Source organism: Lathamus discolor, chromosome 3, assembly GCF_037157495.1.
Source record: "Lathamus discolor isolate bLatDis1 chromosome 3, bLatDis1.hap1, whole genome shotgun sequence".
Taxonomy (NCBI): Eukaryota; Metazoa; Chordata; class Aves; order Psittaciformes; family Psittacidae; genus Lathamus; species Lathamus discolor.
This window is the reverse complement of record NC_088886.1, coordinates 27,475,179-27,491,270: the sequence shown is the minus strand read 5'-3', so window position 1 is coordinate 27,491,270 and position 16,092 is coordinate 27,475,179. Positions and strand designations below refer to the sequence as shown.

Genomic DNA, 16,092 nt, shown 5'->3' with positions numbered 1-16,092 from the left:
TGCAGTGAATAATGTCTTACCTTGTGCTACCTAAATAAAAGCAGGGACTCAGAGACATTATTAAGTAGAAAAGATACACTTTCTACCAAAAGCTAAGACCATTAAATTTTTTTCTTTCTTTTTTAAACTGAGGAACTACTTTCAGCTCAAGTTTAAAGACAAGCTAGCTGGTATTGCAACTAGTAAATAAGCTAGCCCATGTGCTCCAATCTGCCACATCACCAGGTTATCACCAAGTTATGCATATTTTAAAGCCTTTTCTGGTAAAATTTATCTAAAATTGGTAACAATAACTTTGTTCAGAAAATTGTGTTAAATGGGGCTAAAATTTGATAGGTCTGCTCAAGACCTAATTTTTCATTTGTTTACATGTCAAATGGTGAAGCATTTTTAAGCGAGATTGAATGGATATGTTTTCGTTGTCTGTACTGGCAGTGATACCACGCTATATTTCACATTTCTTTTCATGTCCAAGTTTCTCCCCTTGCACTGTATGCTGTATTTTCCCTTACCCTTAGGTAAGGAAAATGTTGGTCAACTCTACTTGCTGCTTCTCAGACCAAGAAAATGCTGCCCTGGGATTTTTGCAGGCTGTTCTGAAGGCCCTTTGAAGGAAATATGAAAAGTTGTTCTCTTTTGATACATATGGTACAAAGAATTGCCTAGTGCAGCTGCAGAGAACCAGAGCTTTTGATGCTGTCCTTTCAACTACTAAAAGTGGTCTTTTGAAATGAGGTTTGAACGTACGAAATAGGCTGTTCCAGTGAAGCTGAAGACAAGTGAACTACTTGCAGGCTTAAAGTTAAGCAAGCACTTCAGATGTTTCACTGCAGTGATAAGGGCTTTCTGGGATAGAGGTAGTAGTCAAAGATCAGATTACATGCTGTCTTTGAAAAATAAATAAAATTACTCCTTGGTGACTACAGTCACCGAACATGTGCAGCCTGGGGGAAAACACATTTTGCTTCCCCTCCTTTTCTGATGTGGACCATGCTACCAGCAGATAGTGTGCTTCCTGTGCCTGTTGCAGTCTGTCTAGGTTTAAATTTGTGCATTTTACTAAAGGAATGGGCTCCCAAACAGCTCTCTGATTAGGGATGAGTGTGGTCCAGGTGTCCCTGCACTGAGCTAAGTGACCCAGATTTAGCTGCTCATGCAGGAGCTGGTAGTGTGCTGTATGTTGGCAGTGGATGATGACAGTCTTGTGGTGGTGGCTGGGGACCTTCAATCAATACGCCTTTCACAGTAGAGCATCTTTCTATCTTCAGAGCTCTGCCCTTCTGCTAATTAATCCACCAACTCATTTCACATGGGCTCTTGAGCAGTTGGTAATATGTGTTCGACAGCTTTATCAGTGGGGTGGGTGGGGAAGGACGTGAAGGCTCTCTTTCCCGCTGCCGTCCTGAGAAATGTGGAAACATGCATGAAATGTTGATGAAAGGAGGAGTGATTTCCCCATCCTCTCAGCAACAGCAAGTTCTCAGAGTTGCTCATCCCCCCCATGTGACTTCATGTGCTTTGATTAATGCCTGTCGTCTTTTTTTAATGATGGATTAGGAACTTACCCAACTGGAAGAGTTTCTTCCATTGCAGTGACCTATTAAAAGTTTAATTACTTGATGGCCCCACCCTTATTAAGAGTCCAAAACTTGAAAGCCTTGTTTCTTGGCTCTTTTTCTTTTATCCCTCTTGCTATTCCCCAGGGTAACAGTATTAAGTAAAGGAATCCATTGTATTGTATTTTCCCCTTTTGGGGAGAGGATGAGCCAGGCTGACCGACTTTGCCATGCTGTGGGAAGGTTTGGTGGTGACAGGCAGGGGATCTACTGCCCTGGCTGACAGCATGCTTCACTGGAGCTCCTCTGAGCTTCTGGGCTGAGTCATGTCAGATTAGGTCATGGGAGTGAAGGTTGTGGGCTTGGTAAAAGGGCTGGTTTATTTCTCTAAAAAGCAAGAGCTGCTTTCATGGGAGGATTAGAGACCTGTGAAGATGCTTCAGATGTCTCAGCTACTTTGTGCATTTAGCTATATAGCTCCTGATCTGTGTGCTTTGGTGGTGGTAATCTGGAATCATGTGTAGATCCCAAGGTTGCTTCTTTTGGAGATGGGGGAAAACTGACAGGATACTCACTGAGTACATGCTATGTCTCCGAAAATTGCCCTGAAATATTTGTTTCCCGTAACTCCCCTCCAAGTTCTGCAGACTCTTTCTATGGGGTAGGTTTATTGTCCCAGGACAACAGGCACCCTTTGCCAAGTCAGCAGTATTTGTATAGGGTAGGCTGAGAGGGAGATGAGTGTAACATCAGGATTGCTTCTCTGCTCAGGTTTGTGATGGGCTCCTAACTAGGGATTAGGGGATTAGTGGGGTGGGAAATGGCCAAAAACTTCAGAGAGAAACACTAGCTGCAGTTAGGTGAGAGGGTGATTTCGTATGTATGAGCAGCTCACTTTGATAATATTACACATTTTCTCTCTGAAGTGTTTCATGACCTGAAGTAGGAATTCCAGTAAAACATGCTGTCTAATCAAGTTAGGTCTTCATTTGTATGCAACGTTGAACTAATTAATGATGACAAATTGAGATTGGATTGCAGAGGACTTTATAAGCATTCTTGATTATTTTTTTTTAATTAATGACCTGGGAACACAAGAATATAAGCAGGTTAATCAGTCTTTTCAGAAGGAAAATCTTTAACAATTGAAACTTTACTGAAGTGTTTAGAAACAAAAGCCTTAACAGGCGAAATTGAACAAAGTTTCTCACAAGTTTCTTTCATAGTACAATAAAACCTTCTTGAAAATCATGCTGTGAAGGAAAGAGCCATTATCATTTGTAATACTGAGATAGAGAGTAGGTTGTTGAGGTTGAGTGAGAAGCTCTATGAATTGGGCGAAGTAAAACCTTAGGCAGAACTGCGTCTCATTTATTGTGGGATGTTTCCCCCGTGGATACCCATATTCCCATGCCTTGCAATATCTTCTCCTGTTTCTGCAGCAGAAGAAAACCAAAGCATTTCAAACGTTTGTCCCTCAGATTTCTTTTCTTTGTGCAAGTGAGCTGTGTGCCGATCTTCCCCACCCACTCGGAGTGCAAATAAATAAATAAACAACTGTGCACTGGCTTTTCCCCCTAAAAAAAGATTTGGCAATCACCTGCCACTAGCAGAACCTGTTACATGGGGAAGAACACGATTGCAGTAGGAAAGTAAAAATTAAAGTTGTATGTCAAGGTAAGTAAAAGTTAACGTTACTGCCAAACACGAGCTATCAAAAAATGAATCAGACCCACCCATCCCCATAAGCAAGATACCACCTTATAAGTCATGAGAGACTTCTTAAAAGACAAACAGGTTCTTATTCTCCCCCAGGTTTTTGAGCCTTTGGGGTGCATCTACTAAATTTTTAAATTTTCTTGGTCATCATGAGGTTGAAGGAAGAGAAGACAGAAATTGCTTGAAGTTTTTAAATGAAAAAAGAAATTTATTTGCAAATTTTTGATTCTGCTGAAGACAGACACCCAGCCCTGCAAGACTTGCATAATTCAGGTGTTGGCAATACCTGAGTTTAGCAGTTTATTCTCATGCCCTGCAGTAGGTTGGAGCTGAGCTGGGTTGGTCCTTGCAGGGCTTTGTTATGAAACATGGAGCTCTGCAAAGCTGCAGTCTGTGTTCCAGTCAGGATCACTGCTTCTCCTGCTCTGAGTAAACTCAGTTGTACCTGCAGCTGTAAGAAAATGCTCAGATTTTGGACTTTTCTTTGCTAGCAAAGCTGGGTAACAGACTGTGCAACATTCATGAAAGCAAGTAAATGGATTGTGCTGGCAGGGGTTAGTGTATTTGGAGAACCTGCATTTTAAGAAAGCTGAAAGGAATGCACTTAAATTAGGCCACATGAGCAATAACAGGTTTTTGTGGTTGAGAGTACAGATTCCTTGGCTGGGCTATCTCAGTCTTTTTATTTCAGATTGTTCCATTCCATTTTAATTTTAAATGTGTTCTGTGTCCTGAACCACCTGGTAAAACTGATTTCCTCCCACCCTCCCATCTCTATAAATGAAATTAGAGGACTGTGCACAAGCACAGTGAAGCAGTGAGAGGGCAATTAGATGTGCACATCACCTTGACTCAACAGCGCTTAATTATGTGTTCAGTGTTCTCTACATAATCTGTTCAAATAGTGCACTGTTTCAGTAACACTGGTAATGTCCAGTACTGTCCTGGCTGCTGATTATCTCTCTGCATCATACATTAAACTTTTTCTGTTACTGTTTTGGGTGGGTTTTTTTAAGGCTGGTGACTCTTCCAGTGAACATACATGTGGGGCCATGCTAAGTGTTCATGTGAAATCTTAGCTTTGTTATTCCCTGGTGGTATGCTGGTCAGTGCAATTTGAGCTTTCCAATTTCACCCTTTAATGTTATTTTTAAAGCTGTCAGGAGAAAGGGAGTGGAAGTGGTCTTGTTACAGGATTTTGAATTTCCCTGTCCTCAGAGGCTCCTAGTCAGCAGTGGTGTAGGCTTTAACTGTTTGCACAGGGTGGCTGAGAAGGATCCTTGTAGGAGACTCATTCATGCAGAAGGTCTGCAGACCCACTAAGAACAGAAACTGGTCACCTGCTAATCCTTTCATGCCTTTAAATGTAGGCTTTCTCTGGTTGCCCAGCAAAGTCAATGCTGATGATAACACAACTTGTTGCAGTAGTAACGAAGAAGGGAAATGATGCCTGTAATCTAAAGGTAGAGAATTGATCTAGAAGGAGAAGGTGGCAGAGGAGGAGATGGGGTTGCAGCCTTTGGACACACATGCCACAGGCTGTGAGAGCTGATGCAATGATGTGAGCTAAGGGCTTGGCTCTTCCCTGATCCCAGCGAAGCATGAGCATTTCCATATGTGGGCATTTGTCTTGGATGAGAAGTAGTTAAGGTTTGGCTTTCTCAAGCTCTCTGCAGCTGTGCCCTCCTGAAGAGGCTGTTTCCAGTACCCATGGAGCAGGCAGAGAAGGTGTGGATTGCCACCATAGGTCTTGTGCAGGGAGAGGTGGTGATCCCATTTTCCTGCTTGAAGATAACTGCAAAGTGATATTTAACTCGGTGTGATATTACAAGGCCTAACGCTAAGGCTGTTGATGCATATGTAACTTGGCCTAGGTCATCTGCCTGGAAAGAGAAGAGCTTGTTGTCTTTGAAGGAGGTGCCTTTCTCACGGCAGGGAGGTGTTTTCAAGCTAGCAGAGCTGGGAAGAACCAGCCCACCTGTGAGAACCAGCCAGGAGGGGCCTGCTGGCTTCTGTTTGGGTTTTTATGCTTGAGTAAAAGGAGATCTGAGTGCACTAGGTTTCCATTAGAATGCAATTGTGCTTTTTTTCCTCCCTGATTTCTTTGTCACATATATTTTGTTTTTATCAACATTTATCTTCTTCTATTACCCCTTATGAGCAGCTGTACAGATCCATGTAATAGTTTCCAGAAGATGTCCGAAGTGTTTTATGATATAAGCTGGTCTTGTTTTGTTTGGGTTTTTTTTTCTTTTCCTTTTTGTATCCCTGATTGTTTTTTAAATCCTATCAAGGCACTATAGACTCCCTGTGTGAACTCCCCATAAGGCATGGAGTCTTGCTGTATGATCTTTATTAGACCGCTGTCCTCTGTGATGGCAGAGCTGTGGTGTGGTGTAAGACCATGCTGTCAGGGGTAGTCTGTACCCCATACAGGAAGGATGAGATGGGAAGTTATTCACTTATTATATGAATTAGTATCTGCCAGCGCTGGGAACAAAAAATGTGAGTCTCCTGCTTTGTGGTGGCGTGTGCTCCGCTCTTTAAACAGTACAGTCAGTGTTGGGCACCCAGCGTGCCTGACCTGCTAGATAAAGCAGGCTTCAGATGGTGTGAACATCCTTCTCTTTCAACCGGGATTTAGCCTCTTGGTTGCTATGTTTGTGGCTGATTCTCTCCCAGTGTAACAGGAGAGCAGTTAGAGCTTGCCACAGGTCTCCCAGGATCCGCAAGCGAAAAAAACCCTGAGACATTAGGGTGAAACATAGGAGCATGGAGAAAGTAGACATGGGAAAGGGGTTGTGTGTCCCCCAGGGGCAGAAGATCTCTCTGCTATTTTGCACAAGCAATTTCAAACTGTACTGGCATTCCTTCCCCTGCCCCCTTCAGAAAACTGGTTTTAAGGTTTTACTTAATTTTGAAGAAAAATTCAGAGGGAGAGAGTTAAGTGCAAGCAGCTTTTGTTTTGGCTCTCAATGAGATTTTTTTTGTCTATGTGGAGAGGAAAAAGTGTTAATTAAATGTAATTTTCATCAATGCAACTTGCACAAAAAAGCCCCACCTACTTTCATGAGAAAGGAATAAAGAGAATCGTAATCCTGGATTAGATATCTTTCACTGCGCATACATAAAAACAACACCGTGTGAAAAGGGGGAAAATATATATGTGTATATACACACACACCAAACATACCAATGTGCCTCCAGCAGTATTACCAAAGGAATTAACTTTATAAGAAGCAGCCACAGCCTGGAAAGAAGCCATTTTTCAAATAAAACCTGAATGAGAATTGTGGTTTCAGAGAACTGTGAGAATGAAGGGTTAAAAAACCATTCACAGATAAGAATAACTGATGCTAGGAGATGAGTGAATGTCTTGAAGTAGGGGAGGGTCCCTATTTAAACCACTTTTGTTTTGTTTTGTTTTCTCTTAGTTAAAAATTGGCTTCTACTAAGAACAACATGTAGGATTAATGTAATACTTTAAATCTTCAAAGTGCTGCACAAATATTACTTCCCTAATCAGCAAACGCCTTTGCTTGGTAGGCAAATCAGCAGGGTAGTAGCCATTTTAGAGAAGGGAAACCAAAGCACCAGAATAGGAGACAAAACTTCTGGACTAATAGCTTTTAGGAGTTGTGGTGTTTGTCTGGTTGGTTTGTTTGTTTTAATGCTTTTTTTGTTTTGGGGGTTTCTTTTTTTTTTTTTTGGGGGTGGGTTTTGTTGTTTTGGGTTTTGTTTGGGGGTTGTTTTTTTTTTTGGGGGGGGGGTGTTATGCTTTTTTTGCAGTGTTCAGCATGGGGACTGTCTGCAGGCTGGCTTTTAAAAGCTGCTGAGCTCTCCTGCATTTCACAAGTGCTAAGCATGCAAAGCAGCCCAGCAGAGCTCAAATGAGGCATCGGTGGAGTCGCCCCCTCACCTTTCCAAAGGTCATGGCAGGCTGGGCCAGAAGGGAGGCAGCCTGCTCCAGGGCAAGGAGGGTTTCCTAAAAAGTTGCCGGTTTCCCCTATACCATTGAGCTATGTAATTTAAACTGCATCACCTGGGCACTGTTGGAAGATAATTCAACCCTACAAGAAAAGGTTGTGCAAAAAAACCTTTCAGTGACTTTTTAATGTTACTTTTGGGTAAAGGTTTTCAGGTAAGCTGGCACAACAGGTATTGCTAACCTAGCAAAGACCACCCTTGGAGATGATCATTCCTTTCCTTAGATAAGCTGAAGTATCACAGTTGTCATAGATATTATTTCCCTGCCAACTTGATACAGAACCAGCAGCAGTTTGGTGGTGTGCTGAAGCAAGCCTAATTTTGTGTGTGTTGCATTGGTGGTGCTCTCTACGGTGAGGGTTCAGCTCCAGTGCTTGGCAGACCATGTACTATGAAGAAATTCCTGCTTTAAAAGAAGTGTCCTGGGTAGGAATGGCTTCTGCATAGAAAGAGCATGAACTTTATTATGCAATGAAAATCTTTTCATGAGGTTTTGTTATGTGCAGGCATGTCAGATTTTATTAATGTAAACATAGTAGGATAGCTACCCAAATAAGAGCTTAGATCCTCTTGCAAATAGACCCGAGTATTGACACAAACTTTATCATTTCCAGTTGTTAAAGATAAGTGGAACAAAACTTGGTGAAGCCACAGGAGGAATGTGCTACTCTTTCCTCATTTTTTTTTCAGGTGTATTCTATGACAGTAGAGTTTTTAAGGAGAGAAAAATATTACTTGGCTGATAAAAAAAGGAGCATTTTATTATCTGCTGATACATGTTATCTGCTGAAATTCATCTAAATTCAGCTTTACTGAAAGCTGAAAAATGTGCTAGAGAAAGCAGCACTTAAAGGCTGACCTGAACAAGTGAGACAGGGCTTGGGTCTAAATTTTCTGGCTCTGTTTTCCCTGTTGATGGCCGTGCTGCCTTGGGGCTCTCCTCCCCAGCTGTTGTGTGCCCTCCGGTGCACCATGCTTTCCTCCTAGGGAGAGAAGCCATGCTGCCTGGAGATGCCCTGCTAGGGAGCAGCACTGGTGAGCAGCGGATTTGGCTCCAAGCCCAGCCTCAGAGCTGCTCCTGCCCTGTGATTTAGATGTAATCTGGGTAATGTTGTGCAAGTCATTCCCTCTCCCTCCATTCCTCCTCTTCCCCCTTTCCACACAGCCACCCTCTACTTTGGGACTGTGTCACCTAGATCCCATGTTGTAAAACACTTAGACCCCTCATATGAAATGCCTGGAGGAGGAACAGCTGGGGACTGCTGCTGGCTGTGCAAGTCATATCACTAGCCTCAGCTTTCAGGCTTCTTATTGTGACTTGTTTGCAGAACAGTTTTTGCAAACTAACTTTTGAAGGAACCAAGATATCTCTAGGCTAAAGCTTTAAACTGCTGAAGTGTCAGTTGGCTTATTGTGTCTCCTGCTTGAGATCTCAAGCTTTACCAGCATCAGGCCCACCAGGTATGAAAATCTGGTGGAGAAGAGGGCTATGGAGTGAAGGGAAGCCTCTTCCTCTTACGTAGCCAGAGCACGATGCTGCACCGTCACTGCTGCGTTAGCTGTGGTGCAGAGCCTCAGCAAACTCACCCTGCCACTTGTAGGGGCTTATTAGCTCAAACACACGAGCTGTGGCAGGGAGCTGACTTGCTCCTGACCTTGCAACAGGAGCAGAATGAACCCAGATTTGCTATCAAAGCTGCAGCCAGAGCTCCTTGGACTTCCCTTAATATATAGTGCTGGAAAGTATTCTTGAGGGGAAGGGATGGGAGCAGTGCCACTGGGTCAGTGCCCAGCCTGGAGGGTGTTCACAGAACCTGTGCAGGGCAGGCAGCACACTGCTCTGTTTGCATTTGAGCGTCAGCAGTGCCATGGGTGGGAGAGAAAAAATCTTCCTGTGAGATGTTTGTTGGGTGGCTGGGCACTGAATGACACCTGTTCATTAATTAGTGAGGTGGTAGCTGGTTTTCTGATGAGTTCCTTGTCTCCCATCTCTTCTGCCGCAAACTGCTCATGGTACTCATTCTTAGTCATTTATTTTCATTTTTCTTGACCCATCCTCGGTGCGTTCTTGTGGACATATGAACAAAGGGGACCCCAACAAAAACCAGTCTGTGCATTTCTTGGTATCCTACTAAAATCTCACTGTACTGGCACACATAAGGGAAGAGGTGAGGACCCCAAGAAAAGCTTCAGAAGCATCATTGTTGGTCCTGTAAGGTCTGACAAAGACGAAGCATATGGACTGATTGCTTTACAATACAGTTTCTATGAGGAATTCATAAATTTGACCTTTATGTGTCATCCCTTTTGTGTGCTGACTTCTTGGATGAGTAATTTTTGCCCATTTCCTTTGTCATGCCCCTCAAAGGGGCAATAAAGGTTGAAGTCTTCCTTTCTGTGCAAGATCTGTGCAAGATAAAGATAGGCAGACCTGGGCTGGGCTGATGCTGCTCGCATTTAGGAGAGAGCAGCTCAATGAGTGAGCTGTGTTCCAGATCGAATTTTCAGGGATATGTGCTGGAAGAAAACAATTTCTATGCTGCATGTCTTCTGTTGTGAGCGCAAAAATGCTCTGGTGCTGTTGGCCACTGTGCTCATTGCAATCTCTTTAATGTGAATGTTTTGTTTCAGTACACTAATATTCTGATGCATGTTTTGCAGCTTGTTTCAGTAAAGCTTCCCAAACACAGAACTCACGGGGTCTTTCTCTTAAATGAGATGGCTTGGTAGCATTTTAAGGATTGATAAAGTACATGGCTTGGTTAATGATAAGGAATAACTCGCTCATGACCCCTTCCCTCTCCACAAGCAGGTCTGAGCTGCTGCCAACCACCCATTGCTTCTGAAAGCTAAAGTCCTGGGATGCAGCTTACCCTGAACCCCCCAGCTCATGCCACATCCACAGTGTGACCCCAGCATAACCTGCTCACTGGGGAAGTCAGCATTTCTCTGCTCCCCAGAGAAGCAGAGCTGAGCACGTAGGCAGGCACTGACTGCCAGGGAGTAGTGCAGGATGGTCAGGTATTCCTGAGTGCTGGGGGTTCTCCATCTCCGTGCAGTGTGCTGCCTGCATGCCACCTGGCATGGCTCAGCAAGGGTGTAACAGTTCACTAAGCTTTTTCTATTACTATTATTTTATTCTTTATTTTTATTATTTTTCCACTGGCCATACCAATCTGATTACACCTTCAAGGTATCATCTGCCCCTAAAGCTTAATTAAGGAGCTCTTGTCTGACTCGTCACTGACTCACCTGCCACTGTATGAGCTCATGTCTGACTTGTCCTACGAAGATAGTGAAATATGTCAGGCCTCTCTGAAATATAGCAGGTTTTTGTTTTATTGTACCCCTGACATTGCTGTTGGCTGCTGTGGAGGTGAACAGAAAGACGACTGCCCCAACTTGGTTACATTTATCTAAGCTTAGTCGCTTGCCTCTTTGTGCCTTGAAAAACCAGATGGGGTTTTGCTTGCACAGCTGTAGGTACGTTAGAGTTAATAAAAAAAAAAATATTAAAAATTAAATAACCTTTGAGTTTTGGCTTCAGGCAAAGTAGGTGAAATGATGTGTTTTGGAGATGAATGCTCTTGCAGGAGGCAAGATGTAGCTTGCAGGAGAACATCTGCAACCAATCCATTCTGTATGAGATGGGGCCAAGACTTGTTTGTATCTCAGTACTTGTTCAAACATGTTGCACAGCAAAAAGAAGTTTTGAATGCATTGAGGAAGGGTGGGTAAGAAGGGAAAGAGACATCAAGCCGAATGTTTGCTTAATAGCTTTGATTCCTTCATTAAACTTTTAAGTACTTTAATAATTTCATTAGCTACTTTCAGAGCACTGTAGAATCTGGGGTTTGGGTTCATTTTTGTGTGTTCTTTTTTTTTTTCTCTCTTTCTCTCTTTCTTAAAAGAGAGAAAAACCCCTACTGATCTTTGTGCTGCTAAATGAGTTTGCTTTCTGGCCTGGAGCGAAGCTGGTAACCATTTGTTACCTTTACATACCTACCCTGAGGACTGTTGGTGTAAGGGTGTTCTGTAATAGATTGATCAAAGAGTGTGCAGAGATTCAGTTACCAGGCTGACTGCCTGGACACCAGAATGCAGCTTCCCAATCAAAAGTTCCTTGCCTGCTATTCCCATTCTCTTTGTTCTGTAAGAACTGAATGTAGAGTGAACATCTAGCAACTGCAGTTTGCAGAGCTTGTTTGCTTGCCTTTAATCGTGCACTTCAAATGCCTCTTTCTTAAGGCCTGTGGCAGTGTAGAACAGTTATATGACTCAGGAGCAGCTGAAGTGATGAGGTTGCTAATAGAGGCTCTCAGATTGAGGTTCTCATATCATCATACTGATAGTTCTCATCATCATACCGAGCTCTGCATCTTTTGGGTTTTATTTGGGTCGGGTTTTTTTTTTAAGCTGACTCCTGAGATGCACACGCAGCTGTATTTCTAGTTTGCATATATAACTAATGTGAGTTTTGAATGAGCAGACTGCGCGTGACTGGGATCTGTTGTCAGTGGAGCATAGCAACTGTTGATGAGATCTTTTTCCTTGTCGTACGGGCTGGATTCCTTGCTGGGGATGTGGAGAGAACTGACTCTGGCTGAATAAGGTGGAGAATGTGAACACAGTGCATCTAAAATCCTACCAGAGGAAAGGCGCATGCATCCCAAGTGCTCTGTTCTATGTAGATGGTATGGGTAGTATTTTGCCAGTGCTTAAAACCAGCAGGGTACAACTTCTATATATTATTTTTCTTCCCCTTGCCTCACACCAAATCCTGCTGTGACTTCTTCAGCAGAAGCGCTTATTTAAGCGAGGCAGCCCTAGTCATGTGCTACGCTCTTCAAGGCCCCAACACTCAAGTAAATTAAGGAACTGCAAGATGTAGAAATGCCTGTCCTCTGCCTTTGATGTAGACAGAGCTCTTCCATTGTGCGTTTGCTCATCAGAATGAGGTTACTCTTACTCCTGTGTTTTCATGCATTTGTCAAGTCCCTTTGACTCTCAGTGCTGCTGTTCACCTGTGCTCCCTGGCTGGCTACCAGGAAGGCCTCCTACAGCTTGTCCATGCTCAGCAGGCAGACACCCACACTAGGGGTAGCCTAAGGCTCCATCCCATGCTGTATGGGCTTGTTGGGCTGTGCCTAGAAAGAGAGCTGTTGTGTCTATGAGATGCTGCAGCATTTGTTAGCTCTAGTACGTTGCAACTTGAGTGTGACAGTCTGGGGTCTATGCAGCGATGGCTTGGCAGTGTCCTGAGCTCCTTTCCTCTACAAGTCACGTGCTGGGTGAGCATGTGGCAAGACAGCAGTGCCTGCAGCTGCATTATGGGCATGCCTTTAGCAGGCCTTAGGCAAGAGCACTGGTTGCTTTTACCTTGTCCTGCAAGGAGCATCCTGAGTAGTCAGGGCTGAGTTCAGGTGCAGATTGTACCTCACTACCCACGCTTAGGGCTTCAGATGAAGGCTTTAGATGGCCCTCTTATCTTTCCTTGAGTTTGCTCTGCTGGGCTGCATAAAAAGCCTAATGGTAATTCAAGCTGCTTGAACGGTCTCTGTCCTGATGCACTGGTGACTCATGCAATCTTCCTTTTCTGCCTTCAGAGCTGTGTTGCTGTGACCCTCTTGAGCAACAGCAGAGCTCATCTCTGGAAACATCTTCTTTTGGAGAGATTTTCCAAAATGGTTGTGTTTTATTTGCTTGCTTTGGAGGTTCCATCCCAAAATCACCAAGGATAGTGGCCAAAGCCATGTTGTGGAAAGTACACTGTCTTAGTCAAGCATTGGCTTAACTCCCTGGTTTTATCCCTCTCCTGTGAAAACATTGCCTTATTCCCAGGTTCTTCCAGCCATCCCTAAACCATACATAGAAATCTCCGTTCGCTCTTTCTCTGAATTGCATGATGTATTTATGCCTCCCAGCCCACTCCTACATTATAAAAATAGGTCCCTCTTGCTTTTGCAAGGACTTTTCAGGGAACTTGCTCTTTGGAGAGGCAGCACATGAAGAAGTATTCATCAGCCTGTGTGGGAATGAGGTATGGGGGCTGTATTTTGTTTTTTTCCCCTTGGCTACATGAGCAGCTAAAACCTGTAACCTACAGGAGTTGGAAGCTCCATGCAGAAAATTAGCTTAGGTTGGTGGAAGAGTTGAGATCACATTTTTCTTGGCTAATTAAAGGATTAAAGGTGCTGAGATTTAGAGTGAACTGTCAGTGTGCTACAGAAGAGAGCCTTTGATGGTTGAATCCAACTTGAGATTAAACAAATTGCATTTAAATAAGAAATATGTGGCAACAGTTACAGTCTAGCTGGGCCTCCATCATTTGCTGTTGTCCAGGGTCAGGTAGCTGGTGTGCTGTGACTAGGGCTTCTCCTTCCCCACCCGCTTGCTTCTTCCCTCTGGATTGTTTCAATCTGTTGTCCCCATGTTTTGCAAAACTGAGCTTACTTCTTCTCACCTAGAGTTTTGTGAAAAGGAGCCTTGTATGCTACTTTACCAGATTATGATCCTGCTGCCCGTGCTACAGCAGTAGCATGGTCACATCCTTGTGCTGTGTGTTGTCATATCTCTGATCCTGTTTAGTTGTTTCGGGGTTTTTTTTGCATCCTGGTGCTTTGGTGTCTGCAGCTGGAAACACTTGTTTCCCTGTGGACTCTTTTCTGTTGTGAAGCTGGGTGAAGGAAAGTCTTTTGGGTTATGCCATCAGTTTAATGGTATTTTCCCCTACATAGTGATGGCTGATCAAATTCTGGAGGGGTAGTTAGCTTCTGCAAGTTCCAGGTCCTTGCTTTCTTTGGTGCCAGTTGATTGTCTTCAATGGGCTACACTTGCAAATATCTTGCCAGAGTTGATCCCAACCCTCCTCTCCCCTTTTTGTTTCATCAAATTAATAAAATTTATCAAATTCCATCAAATTTGATGGATTGCATCAAATTCAGAGTTAAGTCTTACCCTTGATAACACTTGCAGTGGTGCAAACTTACGAGATTCACAGTAGCAATCTCGGGACAAAGCTTGCTTCCTGCAAGAGCAGGAATTCATCTGCACAGCATCATGCAGGAAAACAGCACGTTCTGTCCATGGAGGTTCCGCACCTTTCTCTGATGCATCATGTATGAGCTGTAAGGAAAACGGGAGTGCCGGACAGCATGAGCCAGTAACTTCTTCTGATGTTGCAACTTTGTCTTGTTTTGCTCCATTTTGTTCCATTTGTTTTTGTGGAGGATGGGGCTTGTCTTTAGTTACCTTCAACCCAAGTAAGATTGTGAAGGGGGTTGTTTGTTTGTTTTGTTTTGTTTTGTTTTGGGGAATATGGAGGAAATCACAAAATTGAAACTGAAAAATCTGCTGGGATTCCATAATCACTCAAAAACATAGCATTACTTACTAATTGGGTGTGGTTAGTTGGGAAATCTGACTTTAAAATTATGTTTCCCAGGGAACTATTCCTGTTCTCATTGTTATTCAGTTTGTTTGGGAAAGCACTCTTGCTTTGAATGGGATAGGTCTTCTCACGAAGCGTCCATGGCTTGGGGTCTTCGGAACCTGCAGTTTGCAAACAAAGCAGTCCTGAGCCATCTTCTGATTGTGGTCATGAGGATTTGCATCTAAATCCGTATTCATTCTTGCTATATTTAGGTCATGCAGTTGACATGATTATCTTTCAGTTAATAAGTGAATCAATTGCTAGGTATTGATTACTTGCTGTATTCTGTTTCCAGTAATTTAGAGACCTGTAACTATGTCATCGAGCATTTGGGCAATTATTCCTGTTGAGTTTACTAGCAGGCTTGCAGATTTGCTTGTAAAGTGCATCCAGGTCCATGAAAGGTTGCTTTATGCACTTGTGCATTCTTGCTGAAATTATAAAACAACCTAAGAATTGGCTAAAGCAGGTATGGACTATGCTGTGTTCAAGGCTTCCATTTTTCACGCGATATGTTACTGCATGTCTTCCTTTGGCTTGCATGTCTGCTGGGGTGTGGCTTTCCATTCTTCTCTTGAAGGGTAGGAGATGCAAAACTGAAGACTGTGATTTCTGTAAGAGTATTAGGACTGCTTGTAACATTTCCCAAGATCATTGCAAGCCTTCCTCCCTTTCTAAGTGTTTCTCTGCCAAATGTCTGTCCTCCCTTGCCTGCTGCAGTTGTGTAGCTTCAGGGCTGCTGGAAAGCATGAAAAAAGATGGAGGAATATCCTAAGCCTGGGATGGGCTTGTTGCTCTTCCTAGCAGAGAAGATGCCGCAGCACTGACCTCACTAGCTGCCTGGGCGTGAGGTGCTGCATTCTAGAGTTGAAGACATCTCAGTGGCCTGATGGCTGCAGCAGTGACGCTGCTATGTTCTTCAGTGTGGTTCTTGACAAGCTGTTTCCCACAGTATGTAGGAAAATCAAGGTCTTAGTTCAGTAAGGCATTCAAGTGAGTGCATAACCTCTAGCACGTGAATATTCCCTGTGAAATCTATTGGATTCTGTTGGAGTCAGCAAGGCTGCTCCCATCCTTAAAGGTAGGCATCTGCTTAAACACCTTGCTGAATCATGTCTTGACTTTGAAAACAGGCTCAGGAGAAACCACAAGAGTTTGACTCAAGGACTGTGCTTAGCCAGGTCATTGAGGATGGAAGGAGAGGGTTGAGAGAGAGGAGGATCTGGGTAAAATACAGATTCTCAGAACCTTACAAATGCCAGTAATAGCTAGTGGCTGTGTTCTTGCCTGACTTTCTTGCCATTCATTCCCAAAGCTTAATTGTATGAATAAAAAGTTTAAAGGTTTGACTTAGTCACCATTCATCCTAAATATGCTAGAGCTGCTGTCATGCTTTAC

At 43.4% G+C, this 16,092-nt stretch overlaps 1 protein-coding gene across 8 annotated transcripts in view; it reads left to right on the top strand.

Annotated features, from left to right (window-relative positions):
- The window catches only part of TP63 (tumor protein p63), a 130,469-nt gene that overhangs the window by 79,858 nt on the left and 34,519 nt on the right, over positions 1–16,092 (top strand). The window lies entirely within an intron of this gene.